Source organism: Chiloscyllium punctatum, chromosome 22, assembly GCF_047496795.1.
Source record: "Chiloscyllium punctatum isolate Juve2018m chromosome 22, sChiPun1.3, whole genome shotgun sequence".
Classification (NCBI taxonomy): domain Eukaryota; kingdom Metazoa; phylum Chordata; class Chondrichthyes; order Orectolobiformes; family Hemiscylliidae; genus Chiloscyllium; species Chiloscyllium punctatum.
In genome coordinates this window covers 61834502-61850320 of record NC_092760.1, presented here as the reverse complement: position 1 = coordinate 61850320, position 15819 = coordinate 61834502, and the positions used below count along the sequence as shown (strand labels likewise).

Genomic DNA, 15819 nt, shown 5'->3' with positions numbered 1-15819 from the left:
TTCAAAAACAAAAAAAAAAGAGTGACAGAGGAACCAGAGAATGACAGGCCAAGTAGACTTAATTCAGACGTCAGAAAAATCCAGGAATCTATTTGGAAGAAACATTAACAATGTGCTCAGTAATTCAGAATATGACCAAGACACTGTCAACATGGTTTCATAGAAGGGAAATAGTGGTTAACAAAATGTTTACACTTTTTGAGGAACAATTAGGGTAAATAATGGAAAATCAGTAGATGCAGCTTATTTAGATTGCATTTAATAGAGTGCAGCCGAAAAGGTTAATATGCAAGCTATAGGTTCATGGAGTAGGGTGGACTATTAGTATTGATAGAGGATTAGTTTAAGGATACAAGCAAGGAGTAGGGATAAATGGGGGTTTTTCAAATCACTGGCTGTGACAATTGGGGCATTACAAGGATCGATGTAGCAGCATTAATGACTCAAATAAAGGGGCCAACAGTAATCTGACAGTGACTTCAGTAGATCCTGAGAAGTTGTTTCTCCTGGCCGAGAAATCTAAAACGTAGGGGCATAGTGTCAGGATAAGGGGGACTTTGTGGAGTGCCTCAGAGATGGATTCTTAGAGCAGCTGGTGCTGGAGCCGACCAGGGAGAAGGCAATTCTGGATCTGGTATTGTGTAACGAACCAGAATTGGTCAGAGACCTCGAAGTGAAGGAGCCATTGGGAAGTAGTGACCATAATACATTAAGCTTCAATCTGCAATTTGAGAGGGAGAGGGTACAGTTGGAAGTGACAGTACTTCTGTTGGATAAAGGGAACTATGGAGCTATGAGGGAGGAGCTGGCCAAAGTTCAATGGTGCAATACCTTAGCAGGGATGACCGTGGAGGAACAATGGCGGATATTTCTGTGTATAATGCAGAAGTTGCAGGATCAGTTCATTCCTAAAAGGAAGAAAGATCCCAGGAGGAGGCTTGGGCGGCCGTGGCTGACGAGGGAAGTTAAGAAACATATAAAGTTAAAAGAGAAAAAGTATAACATAGCAAAGATAAGTGGGAAAACTGAGGACTGGGAAGCTTTTAAAAGAGCAATAGAGGATTACTAAGAAGGAAATACGCAGAGGAAAAATGAGGTACAAAGGTAAACTGGCCAATAATATAAAAGGAGGATAGCAAAAGCTTTTTTAGGTATGTGCAAGGCAAAATAATGGTTAGAACTAAAATTGGGCCCTTGAAGACAGAAACAGGGGAATATATTACGGGGAACAAAGAAATGGCAGCAGAATTAAATGGGTACTTCAGATCTGTGTTTACTGGGGAAGACACAAGCAATCTCCGAGGTAACAGTGGCTGGAAGGACCTGAACTTAAGGGAATTTATATTTGCCAGGATTTGGTGTTGGAGAGACTGTTAAGTCTGAAGGTTGATAAGTCTCCGGGGCCTGATGGTCTACATCCCAGGGTACTGAAGGAGGTGGCTCGGGAAATCGTGGATGCGTTGGTGATTATTTTCCAGAGTTCGATAGATTTGGGGTCGGTTCCTGAGGATTGGAGGGTGGCTAATGTTATACCACTTTTTAAGAAAGGTGGGAGAGAGAAAGCAGGAAATTATAGACCAGTTAGTCTGACCTCAGTGGTGGGAAAGATGCTGGAGTCTATTATAAAGGATGAAATTAGGACACATCTGGATAGTAGTAACAGAATAGGACAGAGTCAGCATGGATTTAAGAAGGGGAAATCATGCTTGACTAATCTTCTTGAATTTTTTGAGGATGTAACCCTGAAGATGGACGAGGGAGATCCAGTAGATGTAGTGTACCTGGCTAATAGCATGCTGGCCTTCATAACAAGAGGAATTGAGTATAGAAGCAAAGAGGTGCTTCTACAGCTGTACAGGGCCCTGGTGAGACCACACCTGGAGTACTGTGTGCAGTTCTGGTCTCCAAATTTGAGGAAAGACATTCTGGCTATTGAGGGAGTACAGCGTAGGTTCACGAGGTCAATTCCTGGAATGGCGGGATTACCTTACACTGAAAGACTGAAGCGACTGGGCTTGTATACCCTTGAGTTTAGAAGACTGAGAGGGGATCTGATTGAGACATAAGATTATGAAAGGATTGGACACTCTGGCAGCAGGAAACATGTTTCTGCTGACGGGTGAGTGCCGAACCAGAGGACACAGCTTAAAAATACGGGGTAGACCATTTAGGACAGAGATGAGGAGAAACTTCTTCACCCAGAGTGTGTGGCTGTGTGGAATGCTCTGCCCCAGAGGGCAGTGGAGGCCCAGTCTCTGGATTCATTTAAGAAAGAGTTGGATAGAGCTCTCAAAGATAGTGGAATCAAGGGTTATGGAGATAAGGCAGGAAGAGGATACTGATTAGGAAGGATCAGCCATGATCATATTGAATGGCGGTGCAGGCTCGAAGGGCTGAATGGCCTACTCCTGCACCTGTTGTCTATTATTGAGGACTGAGATGACGAGAAATTTTCTCGCCAAAGGGCTTTGAATGCTTGGAACTTCCTGCCCTATAGGGCTGTGAATGTGTGGCTTTTTCTATCCCAGAGGATTGAGCATGTGAAGGATTCTCTACCCCAGAGGATGATGAATGCTCAATCGTTGAGAATATTCAAGGAGGCGATTGATTGACTGATTTCTTAGACAATCAAAAGATAAAGACTGGAGAGAAGAGATAATGGAGTTGAGGTAGAAATGAGCCACAACTGTAATGAATTGTGGAGCAATCTCAAGGGACCATATAGGCTACTAATTTTCCTATTTGTTATGTTCTAATGTTAGCACAGACACAGGCAACACTCACACATCGGTAATACCAGACGGAGATCAACCAAAGTCAGCCAGTTCCCATCCCCAAAGTAATATCACTGAACCAGTTGGGCTTTTAATAACAATCCAAGAATTTCATTATCACTTTTATTGCCCTCAGTTTTTTATTTCCAGGTTTTGTAAATTGAATTCAAATTCTCAGTTTGCTCCTGTTCTCTGAATTATTGGTCCCCTTGATTCTTTAAATGAAAGTGCATTCAACATGATACATTAATTCTGTGTCTTTCTCCACACATTCTACATGTGCCTGCTGAGTATTTCCAGTATTTTATGCTTTTACCTGGTACAAACACCACATTATTATAGTATGTCCAGTTAAATGATAAGCATAAAACAATATTTTGATAACCTCAAAAATTACATGTACAAAAATTCTACATCATATTCACATCTCAAACATTTTATGAAATTGTGCATAGGACACTTAACTTTTAGTGTGTTGCTCATTCACATGCAGGTTGAAGTGGCTTTGTGACATACAGTAAATTCCCAATAACACTGAAACAGTTCAAGAGATGGTTTGCCAAAATGCATAAAGGTGGATAAATCCCCAGGACCTGTACTCTCTGTGGGAAGCTAGGGAAGTAATTGCTGGGCTGCTGAGATATTTGTATCATTGATAGTCACACATGAGGTGTTAGAAAACTGGAGGTTGGCTAATGTGGCACCACTGTTTCAGAAGGGTGGTAAGGAGAAGCCAGGGAACTATAGACCAGTGAGCCTGACCTCGGTGGAGGGCAAGTTGTTGGAGGGAATCCTGAGGGACAGGGTGTACATGTATTTGGAAAAGCAAGGACTGATTCGGGATAGTCAACATGGCTTTGTGCGTGGGAAATCATGTCTCACAAACTTGATTGAGTTTTTTGAAGGAGTAACAAAGAGGATTGATGAGGGCAGAGCGGTAGATGTGATCTACATGGACTTTAGTAAAGCGTTCGACAAGGTTCCCCATGGAAGACTGGTTAGCAAGGTTAGATCTCATGGAATACAGGGAGAAAATTGGATTTGCATACAGAACTGGCTCAAAGGTAGAAGACAGAAGGTGGTGGTGGAGGGTTGTTTTTCAGACTGGAGGCCTGTGACCAGTGGAGTGCCACAAGGGTCGGTGCTGAGTCCTCTACTCTTTGTTATTTACATAAATGATTTGGATGCGAGCATAAGAGGTACAGTTAGTAAGTTTGCAGATGACACCAAAATTTGAGGTGTAGGGGACAGCAAAGAGGGTTACTTCAGATTACCAACAGGATCTTGACCAGATGGGCCAATGGGCTGAGAAGTGGCAGATGGAGTTTAATTCAGGTATGTGCGAGGTGCTGCATTTTGGGAAAGCAAATCTTAGCAGGACTTATACACTTAATGGTAAGGTCTAGGGAGTGTTGCTGAACAAAGAGACCTTGGAGTGCAGGTTCATAGCTCCTTGTAAGTGGAGTCGCAGGTAGATAGGATAGTGAAGGCGGCGTTTGGTATGCTTTCCTTTATTGGTCAGAGTATTGAGTACAGGTGCTGGGAGGTCATGTTGCGGCTGTGCAGGACTTTGGTTAGACCACTTTTGGAATATTGTGTGCAATTCTGTTCTTCTTCCTATTGGAAAGATGTTGTGAAACTTGAAAGGGTTCAGAAAAGAGTTACAAGGATGTTGTCAGGTTTGGAGGATTTGAGCTATAGGATTAGGCTGAACAGGCTGGGGCTGTTTTCCCTGGAGCATCGGAGGCTGAGGGGTGTCTTTATAGAGGTTTACAAAATTATGAGGGGTATGGATAGGGTAAATAGACAAAGTCTTTTCCTGGGGTGGGAGAATCCAGAACTAGAGGCATAGGTTTAGGTTGAGAGGGGAAAGATATAAAAGAGACCTAAGAGGCAACTTTTTCACGAGAGGGTGGTACGTGTATGGAATGCCATAGGAAGTGGTGGAGGCTGATACAATTGCAATATTTAAAGGGCATTTGGATTGGTATATGAATAGGAAGGGTTTGGAGGGATATGGGCCGGATACTGGCAGGTGGGACTAGATTGGGTTGGGATATCTGGTCGGCATGGACAGGTTGGCCCGAAGGGTCTGTTTCCGTGCTGAACATCTCCATGGCTCTATGACTCTATTAGCAATGTTCAACGTAACTGGTCAATCTAATTGTGGTTTGATGTGATACTATGGTCAAGGTTCACATAGCTCTACCTGAGTTTGTGAACAGAATTAAACTCCAAGTTAAGGGTTAGACTTTTTCAAAGTAGCATGCACTTTGGCAAACTGGAATTATACCACTGACTGTGCCTATGCATGAAGAATGCACTCGGTCACAAAGTATAGATTAACTCTTAACTCTAGAATGAGCTAACACAACACATCATAAAGTATAAAGTTTATAAAGCTCCCAGTCAGCTGCAACCAGCAAAAAGCTGAGGAATTGACTCTGCTAGGGACAGTTGCTGGGGGTTATCACTGGATGGTAAATAGCTCAGTGTTCCATATACACACACATAGTCACACTTTTAATTGTGATTGAAACTTTGAAAAGATGAATGTGACAGGCAGATTACAGTGAAGACCATAATTCCAAACTAAAACCTCAGAGGCAAAATGACAGGTGATGCAATGTCTATTTACAAATATGTGCAGATGGCAAGCTGGAACAATGTTGAACACTGGTAGTCACGTCAGGTCACACCTGAACCCACAGTCATGATTATATTACTCAAAGCCACATAGAATTGGCATACAATATGCAGAGTGGCAAGCCAGGTTTTCAAACTGGGGGATCTCAGGAATATATTGGTGTTCTTGGAGGGAATGTCAGGGTTTCTCTCAGATCGTCAACTTTCTGCATTTGATGTTGTTGTCTTTACATCTTAGATTTCTTTGGAGAGCTGAATTCAGAACTGGAAGGATTCACAGGGTGATTAACACTGACAACATATCTTCTATTATCTTGACCATTTATACTGTAGTCAATTCAGTATAGGGGTATTAGTTCTACCCCGATAAACCAGGAGCTTATGAGCTTCCACAGTCGATACAATGGGAAGGAGATACTCATACCTACTTGATCCTACCGGATTATTAGTGTTAGAATTTCGGACCTTTCGACTCGAAGAAGAAGTAATAACCATCATTGAGTCAAACACTCTATTATTGAGTTCTTCCCATTTTTAACAAAACTTCCCAGACTGTCAGTATGTTTGCTGGCTCCCACATGTTTAAATAGTCACATTTCAGCTTGGAACTCTGTGTTTAACTCAAATCTTTTCAGGCGAGATATGTTAGCTGTCTTATGGGGCTACAGTAGAGGATGGGATACTGTTTGGTGCATCTAACCTCTATTTGCACTGTAGGGATTCTATATGTGATGCTTATAGAAGGCTAGGAGTCTGCCTAGGCTGGTGTCATGTTACACCGTCCTGATTCTTTAGCACAACCATCAATGTGGCCCCACTGGAACACTTACACATACAGTTGGTTCTTGACTAATCAATTCCCAGCTCTTTACAAACAATACAACAACATGTGAAAGTGTAGACTGGCCTAAAGAGAGTCAGGGACCCATCATACTTCATTGGTAACCTTTCAGTCAGGGTGCAACAGTTGCACTGAGTTGTATAAATCCACAGTTCATCCTGAGCAGAAAAGTGGAGAAAGCTTCCCAGTACCTGCTCTGCTCTGCATTCACACTCATGCTAACAGTGTGAGGAAAACTGGATTGCCACAAATACTGCACTTCATGGCAAAATGCACACTACATGCCAACAGTAATCCGACAGGGAATCACATTATCAATCATGAGAAATTGAACATAAATAATTCAGATGGTACACTAATATTTTGCATCCAAGTCAGTAGTGCATTGTGCCAAGTTATACTCTGTAACAAACCACATTATACAAAGTTCCACTCTGCAGAAGATCATGTTACACGGAGTTCCATGCAATAATGGACCAAGTTACACTTGGTCTTGTTAGAATATCATTTGCTATAGCACAAGGTCTACAGCACACTGCATTATACTGAGTTAGGCCCTATAATGGATTATGTCTCACTTGGCCCAATTAGTATGAGTTCAACACGATAGTAGACTATGTTCTGGGATGTAACAGGCTGTGGTACAGCAGGAACTCAACATATTAGTGACTATTTCATATTATGACTCCCTACATGACTAAACTTTAAAAGCACTTCTTCACTGGCAGGGAAAAACTTAGGGACATTCTGAGGTCACCCAAGGCACCATATAAACCCAAGTCCTGATTTTCTATCAATCTATTCCTGTAGAAACCGTTGACAAAGTCACCAGGTACAGCTTTGAGGCATCTTAGTCTTCTAATATGAGCATTCTCCACTGTTTTCAGGTAGGAGTTGAATGAAAGGTCATCTGACAGCAAATTGTTTGCTGCATCAGTATTCGTAGGAGTCTTGCGGTGCAGTAGTAAGGTCCCTCTGAGCTTGAAGGCTTAGATTCAAATCCCACCTGCTCCAGATATATCATAACTTGTCTGAACGACGTGATTAGAAATATCTTCCATCAGTGTTCATAGATGGAAGGATGCCAGATCTAACCTGTGAATTCCATCGCTAAAATACTGAGCAGTGAATGCTAAGCCTATGACGCAGCTAAACACTCCCCAACAGTATTACCTACATGTCCCCTTTTCTCCAACAGTAATTGATCTCAAGGATGATCAAAGATACAAAGTCAGGAAGCAACTGTCCTGTTGCCCAACTAACTTGAATTTCTCCTAAAATATATTGTGCTTACAAACAGTATAATGCAGTCCTTGGTATAATATGGTCTGATAGCGTCACGTGGTTCACTCTAACATGTAACTCGATACAATGTGGTCTTCTAAAGAATGGAACTCATTACAATGTGGTCAATTTTCGCACAGAATTTGGCATAACGCAGTTTTATCTTAGACCCGAAAATATTCATTTTGCAAATATGTCTACAAGCAGGAGCTTGTTACAACCTAATTACCCTGCCTAACAAGTATCTATCTATGACCCCACCTCCACTGCTTTCTGAAGCAGACAGTCCCAAAGTCACTCGTACCCAGAGAGAAAACATTTCTCCTCATCTCTGACCAAAGGTGACTCTAATTTAAATCAGTGTCCCCAAGTTCAGGACTGATTCACAAAGTAAAACAATCTTTCAATCAAGACCATACACATACATGCTTGTGGCTGGCTATTTGGCTTCACAGAAAAGATTAGACATTGTTACTCAACAGAAGTTGCAAAAGGAAAAATAGAAGCAGTAATCTCACCTGAGACAAAATATTCTGTGTACAACACCCCTTCAGAGACTTGAGCAGATATTGCAGGGAGACACTCCAGTTCAGTACTGAGGGAGCACTGCGCCGTCGGAGGGTCAGCACTGACAGAGCGCTGCACCATCAGAGGGTCAGTACTGAGGGAGCGCTGCGCTGTCAGAGGGTCAGTACTGAGGGAGCGCTGCACCATCAGAGGGTCAGCACTGAGGGAGCGCTGCGCTGTCAGAGGGTCAGTACTGAGGGAGCGCTGCGCTCTTGGAGAATCAGTACTGAGGGAGCGCTGCCCTGTCAGAGGGTCAGCACTGTGGAGTGCCGCACTGTCAGAGGGTCAGCACTGAGGGAGCGCTGCACCATCAGAGGGTCAGCACTGAGGGAGCGCTGCGCTGTCAGAGGGTCAGTACTGAGGGAGCGCTGCGCTGTCAGAGGGTCAGTACTGAGGGAGCGCTGCGCTGTCAGAGGGTCAGTACTGAGGGAGCGCTGCGCTGTCAGAGGGTCAGTACTGAGGGAGCGCTGCGCTCTTGGAGAATTAGCACTGAGGGAGCGCCGCACTGTCAGAGGGTCAGAACTGAGGGAGCGCCACACAGGAGGGTCAGCACTGAGGGAGCGCTGCGCTCTTGGAGAATCAGTACTGAGGGAGCGCCGCACTGTCAGAGGGTCAGTACTGAGGGAGCGCCACACAGGAGGGTCAGCACTGAGGGAGCGCTGCGCTCTTGGAGAATCAGTACTGAGGGAGCGCCGCACTGTCAGAGGGTCAGCACTGAGGGAGCACTGCGCTGTTGGAGAATCAGTACTGAGGGAGCGCCGCACCGTCGGAGGGTCAGTACTGAGGGAGCGCCGCACTGGAGGGTCAGTACTGAGGGAGTGCTGCGCTCTTGGAGAATCAGTACTGAGGGAGCGCCGCACCGTCGGAGGGTCAGCACTGAGGGAGCGCCACACAGGAGGGTCAGCACTGAGGGAGCACTGCGCTCTTGGAGAATCAGTACTGAGGGAGCGCCGCACCGTTGGAGGGTCAGCACTGAGGGAGCGCCGCACCGGAGGGTCAGTACTGAGGGAGCGCTGCGCTGTTGGAGAATCAGTACTGAGGGAGCGCTGCGCTCTTGGAGAATCAGTACTGAGGGAGCGCTACACTGTCAGAGGGTCAGTACTGAGGGAGCGCTGCACTGTCAGAGGGTCAGTACTGAGGGAGCGCTGCGCTCTTGGAGAATCAGTACTGAGGGAGCGCTGCACTGTCAGAGGGTCAGCACTGAGGGAGCGCCACACAGGAGGGTCAGCACTGAGGGAGCGCTGCGCTCTTGGAGAATCAGTACTGAGGGAGCGCCGCACTGTCAGAGGGTCAGCACTGAGGGAGCACTGCGCTGTTGGAGAATCAGTACTGAGGGAGCGCCGCACCGTCGGAGGGTCAGTACTGAGGGAGCGCCGCACTGGAGGGTCAGTACTGAGGGAGTGCTGCGCTCTTGGAGAATCAGTACTGAGGGAGCGCCGCACCGTCGGAGGGTCAGCACTGAGGGAGCGCCGCACCGGAGGGTCAGTACTGAGGGAGCGCTGCGCTGTTGGAGAATCAGTACTGAGGGAGCGCTGCGCTCTTGGAGAATCAGTACTGAGGGAGCGCTGCGCTCTTGGAGAATCAGTACTGAGGGAGCGCTACACTGTCAGAGGGTCAGTACTGAGGGAGCGCTGCACTGTCAGAGGGTCAGTACTGAGGGAGCGCTGCGCTCTTGGAGAATCAGTACTGAGGGAGCGCTGCACTGTCAGAGGGTCAGCACTGAGGGAGCGCCACACAGGAGGGTCAGCACTGAGGGAGCGCTGCGCTGTTGGAGACTCAGTACTGAGGGAGCGCTGCACCGTCAGAGGGCTGCACCATTGGAGGGTCAGTACTGAGGAAGCGCTGCACTGTTGGAGGGTCAGTACTGAGGGAGCGCCGCACCATCAGAGGGTCAGTACTGAGGGAGAGCTGCACTGTCAGAGGGTCAGTACTGAGGGAGCGCTGCACCGTCAGAGGGTCAGTACTGAGGGAGCGCCGCACCGTCAGAGGGTCAGTACTGAGGGAGAGCTGCACTGTCAGAGGGTCAGTACTGAGGGAGCGCTGCACTGTCAGAGGGTCAGTACTGAGGGAGCGCTGCACCGTCAGAGGGTCAGTACTGAGGGAGCGCTGCACCGTCAGAGGGTCAGTACTGAGGGAGCGTTGCACCGGAGGGTCAGTACAGAGGGAGCGCTGCACCATCGGAGGGTAGTGCCAAACTGTAGGAGGGGCAATGTTGGGGGAATACTGCACTGTGAGAGGGTCTGTAATGAGAGAGCACTGCATTGTTGGAGAATCAATACTGATGGACCAATACACTGTTAGAGGGTTAGTATTGAGGGAGGATTACATTACTGGAGGGTCAGTATTGAGACAGCACTACACTGTTGAAGGTTAAACACCGAGTCAGTGCTGCATTGTTGGATGGTCAGTACTGAAGGGGCACTTCATTGTTGGAGGATCAGTACAGATAGAGCATTGCGCTGTTGGAGGATTTTGTATCGAGGGAGTGCCGTACGCTGTGTCCTTCAAATGAGATATTAAATCAAAGTTTACTCTGCCTTCCTGGGTGAAATGTGAAAAACTGACAATGGAATTGTTTTGAGCAAGAATTAAGGCTTGCTTCTATGTTTGACTAATTGTTGATCCTCAATCAATATCATCTAAAAGAAAAGTCTAACTGGTCATTATCACTGCTGTTTTAGGAGTCTGCACATTAGCTGCTGATTATCCTACAACAGTGACTACATTTCAAAAGTACTGAATCAGCTTTAAAGCACGTTGGGAGAGGTGCTATAGAAATGCAGATTCTTTCCATTAAGATTTTGTATGATTCTCACTGACAGTTACAGTATCAGAGTCAACTTATTCGCATATTTCTGTCCCCGTGCCCATTGCCAAATAAAACCACCAGCGTATTTGGTGTATTTATAGCTAGCAACATAAATAGCTATGCTGAGCTGTTGATTTCTGGTGCAAAAAGAAGGAAGATAAGGTAGCTCGGAGGGTTAATTATTAGACAGCAGCTGCACTTTACATGGTCTTAAGTCTGGCTCTGAGTAACTCCATACAATACTTTGGAAACCTGACACAGTCTGGAAACTCAAAGCTGCTTGTAAACTTAGCTGCTCCCTAGTTTAAAGAATAAAATTGCTTCGCTAAATGAATGGAGATGGAACTGCGGGAGTTTAATTGGCCGAACTTGACTGAGTGACACTTGTTTTGAACTGAGTTTTCAAAGAAAAGTAGCTTGTTTTTGTACTTACATCAGCAGAGCCCGAGGGTTGCTCGTTGTTACTTGCTGATCCTTTAAAAGGCAAGAGGGTTTTAACGGTTGTTAGGATGAAACATGTTTTAGCACAATTCTCTCGCAGCGCTGAAGTCCTTGTGGGGGAAGCCACTGAACTGGGAGAGCTTGCTCCCAGTCCAGTCCTAAGATTCACTAGTACCTCATATACAGTACATACACACACACACGTTTGAACAGACTGATCTCAGTGTATATGTGACTGGCTTTGGGCACGGCTAATCACCGAGCAGCACCCAATCAGAGATTAGGGAGTGTTACAACTGACGTTGCTCACTATCTGCCAGCAAGCTAAAAGTTATCATGAGCATGGTTGGAGTTACATATAACTTTTTTTTTTAATCTTTTAACTTTGCGCTGACCGCATGACAGCCTTGCCCATGTACATTTTTAAGTGGAAGTTTCCAGAACGTTTTTAAGGAATCTGATTCACGAGTTTGCAATGATGTCACCACTTCTCCAAGTTAAACAGCCCCAAGTGTTCCCTAGTCGCTCTTCTGCATATTCACAACAAACAGCTCTGCACTGCACCAGATCGCTAACGTTTAGGGAGAAAGTGGAAAGGTCACTGGTAGTTGTTTCATTAAATGTCCTGTGAGTAATGCTGACACTGTGTATTTTGAAAATTACTGCTGTTCACTTTAAACACGTGTCCAAGCAGATAGGCCCCCAGTCAGAATGGCCTTCTTTTCTGGTTGTACCAAGAAAATGTGAGACACCTTGTCATTTGTTCCATAACCCCTGCCAACCTTCAGCTGAAAATAAAACTCAAAACATCTGTTGATGCACCAAGCAGAAAGTGGTGTTCTTGTGTCCTTAACTGCTCAGAATTCTTTCCAGTTCCTGGTGTGTGATGTGACAGCCTTCCAAAGCTGCTATCAAGGAGACCCCTTCAGACCATCACACTGTGGGCACGAAAGAAAGAATTACATTTATATATCGCCTGTCCAGAAACTCAGCATGTCTGTGCTTTACAGCCAATGGAATAATTTTGAAGAGTAGTCAAGGGGCAGCCTAACTGCACAAAGCAAAATCCCACAAGCAATGATGACTAGCAATGTTGACATAAGTAGAGAAGATGTGTTGGGTAGGCTAGAGGCTATTAAGGTGGACAAATCCCCAGGACCGGATGGGATCTATCCCAGGTTGCTGAGGGAGGTGAAAGAGGAAATAGCTGGGGCCCTGACAGATATCTTTGTGGCATCCTTAAATACAGGTGAGGTGCCGGAGGACTGGAGGGTTGCTCATGTTGTCCCCCTGTACAAGAAGGGTAGTAGGGATATTCCGGGTAACTACAGACCAGTGAGCCTGATGTCAGTGGTGAGAAAGTTGCTGGAGAAGGAACTGAGGGATAGGATCAATTTATACTTAGAAAAGAATGGGCTTATCAGTGATAGGCAACATAGTTTTGTGTGGGGGAGATTGTGCCTTACCAACTTAATAGAGTTCTTCGAGGAAGTGACCAAGTTGATAGATGAAGGAAGGGCTGTTGATGTCATATACATGGATTTTAGTAAGATGTTTGATAAGGTTCCCCATGGTAGACTAATGGAGAAAGTGAAGTCACATGGTGTGCAGGGTGTTCTAGCCAGGTGGATAAAGAACTGGTTGAGCATCAGGAGACAGAGAGTAGTAGTTGAAGGGAGTTTCTCGAAATGGAGAAAAGTGACCAGTGGTGTTCCACAGGGGTCAGTGCTGGGGTCACTGTTGTTTGTAATATACATAAATGATCTGGAAGAGGGCACTGTTGATATGATCAGCAAGTTTGCAGATGACACAAAGATTGGTGGAGTAGCAGAAAGCATAAGGGACTGTCAGAGAATACAGGAGGATATAGATAGACTGGAGAGTTGGGCAGAAAAGTGGCAGATGGATTTCAATCCAGACAAATGTGAGGTGATGCATTTAGGAAGACTAATTCCAGAGCGAATTATACAATGAACGGAAGAGCATAGGGAAAAGTTGATGGGTAGAGAGATCTGGGAGTGCAGTTCATTGAACCCTGAAGGTTGCTGCACAGGTGGATAGAGTGGTCAAGAAGGCATATAGTATGCTTGCCTTCATTAGACGGGGTATTGAGTATGAGAGCTGGCAAGTCATGTTAACATTGTACAAGACATTGGTTCGGCCGCATTTAGAATACTTTCCCAGTTCTGGGCGCCACATTATCAAAAGGATGTGGACGCTTTGGAGAGGGTGCAGAGAAGGTTTACGAGGATGTTGCCTGGCATGGAAGGTGCTAGCTATGAAGAAAGGTTGAGTAGATTAGGTTTATTTTCATTAGAAAAAAGGAGATTGAGGTTTATAAAATCATGAAGGGTAAAGACAGGGTAGATAGGGACAAACTTTTTCCCAGGATGAAGGATTCAATAACGAGAGGTCATGCTTTCAAGGTGAGAGGTGGAAAGTTTAAGGGGGATACACACGGCAAGTACTTCACACAGAGGGTGGTGGGCATCTGGAATGTGTTGCCAGCAGATTTGGTAGGGGCAGACACGGTAGATTCATTTAAGATGCATCTGGATAAATGCATGAGAAGGTGGGGAGTAGAGGGATACAGATGCATAGGAATTGACTGACAGGTTTAGACAGTACATTTGGATCGGCTCAGGCTTGGAGGGCCGAAGGGCCTATTCCTAGGCTGCAAATTTTCTTTGTTCTTTGTTCTAGATAATCTGTCAGAGTTGAGAGATAAGTACTGGCCCAAAACACCAGGGAGAACATCCTTACTCTTCTTTGAAATAAAACCACTGGATCTTCTATGTTCACTTGACATGGTAGACAGGGCCCTGGCTTTAATTTTCATCTGAAAGTCAGCACCCTGACAATGCTGCAAACCTCCAGTACTCCCCTGGGAATGTCAGCCTGGTTCTATGCACACATTGAGCAGGACTGGAACCAAAAATCTATTGACTCAGAGTTGAGATCGCTACCCATTGAATCACAGCTGACACCATCACTCTTCATCCTTCAAGCTAATAAAAAAAAGGATTCCTGTTCACTATCTAATGACATCTACAGAAATTGAGCATGACTCAATATTGATAAATTGATGTGATTTTACTTCAGCAGATGTGGCAACAGGGTATGTTACATGATTTGACAATGCTACTAGGCGATACTATTTATATTTGTCTATAAAAATATAGGATGAACCGAGGGTGGGAATCCCATCTCAAAAGCTGGTACAAAGAAATGCAACTATGCAATGCAAAAATCGGACTCTTTTTGCTTGACATATGGTGATCATTGATTCAATGGTATGTTCCATTGATGTTGTTAGCCTAATTGAGCATGCATAGTGGGGTGTCGACGTGACAGTGTTACTCCCCATTTAGTGCATACATCTTGAAATTGTCATTGTATAGCAGTCCATCATCCAAACCCATCTGATCTGGAACACACTGGCTCAGGACATAGTGTAACAGATCAACATTCAAAGCATCTTCAACTTCATAATCTAGAGAATTAACCATGAGGAACATCTCGGACTTTGTTTGATTGGGTAACCATTTCAGATTGAAAGAGAGGAGGGCCTGGGGTCAGTCACCAGCACCGGAAAGAATGAGAGAGATGAGGGCCCTGTGCTTCTGAAATAACGTGAGAGCGCAGGAACAGCAGCTTCATAAGGAGAAGTATTGAAGGGGCAGCAGTGGGAGGAGATCAAACTAAAAGCAGCGGACAGCAAAACTGTGTCTGCTATTAGAGCCTAAATTCGACATCACAGGAAAACTGGGAAGCAATTGTTTTTTTTTTCCACGCCTCTTGTTATTAAAATATTTGACCATCCAAATTAATTAATTAAGTAGAATAGAGATAGCTCGGTGGACAATGTCTTACAGCTGTATTGTGAGGGAGTTGGAGATTGCCACTGTGATCTAAAACTGTAACAAGTATTGGCAGCTCAATGAACTTCGGATCAGAGTTGATGAGCTGGAGTCCAAGGTACAGTCACTGTTACACATCAGAGAGGGAGAGAGTTACCTGGATACTGTGTCCTGAAACAGTCATGCCCCCACCTCCTTAGATTAATGACAATAAATTTGGGCAATGTTCAGGGACAGGAGGTGCGATTATGAGTGAATCAAGAATGTGGATCCAGAATTTAGCTTTGAACAAGCCTCTGCTAGTGCACTTGTTCGATAGGTACGTGGCTCCTTTACCCAGCGTAGATCAGAGCACAGACAGCAGAGAGGGTGAGCTGGAACTGACCACAACATGGTGGGTCCAAAACACTGTTCAAATGCAGGACAGTGATAGGAGATAGCGTAATGAGTGAAACAGATCCTGTTTTCTGCTGCAAAGACAGAATCCAAAAAAAGGCTGTGTTGCTATGTCAGGTGACAAGGCTAAAGCCATCTCTTTTGAGCTAGAGAGGAATTTGTAATGGGGGGGTGGGTGGCAGGGACGGGGACAAGATTCAG

The 15819-nt window shown here is 45.2% G+C and overlaps 1 protein-coding gene across 10 annotated transcripts in view; it reads right to left on the bottom strand.

Annotated features, from left to right (window-relative positions):
* LOC140493717 (F-actin-monooxygenase MICAL2-like) overlaps positions 1-11580 on the bottom strand; it is a 281189-nt gene extending 269609 nt beyond the window's left edge. For all 10 annotated transcript variants that reach the window (XM_072592483.1, XM_072592479.1, XM_072592486.1 and 7 more), the window contains exon 1: positions 11355-11580. The gene's annotated coding sequence lies outside the window, so the exon portion shown is untranslated. The remainder of the gene's footprint in view (positions 1-11354) is intronic.
* Positions 11581-15819: the final 4239 nt, after the last annotated feature.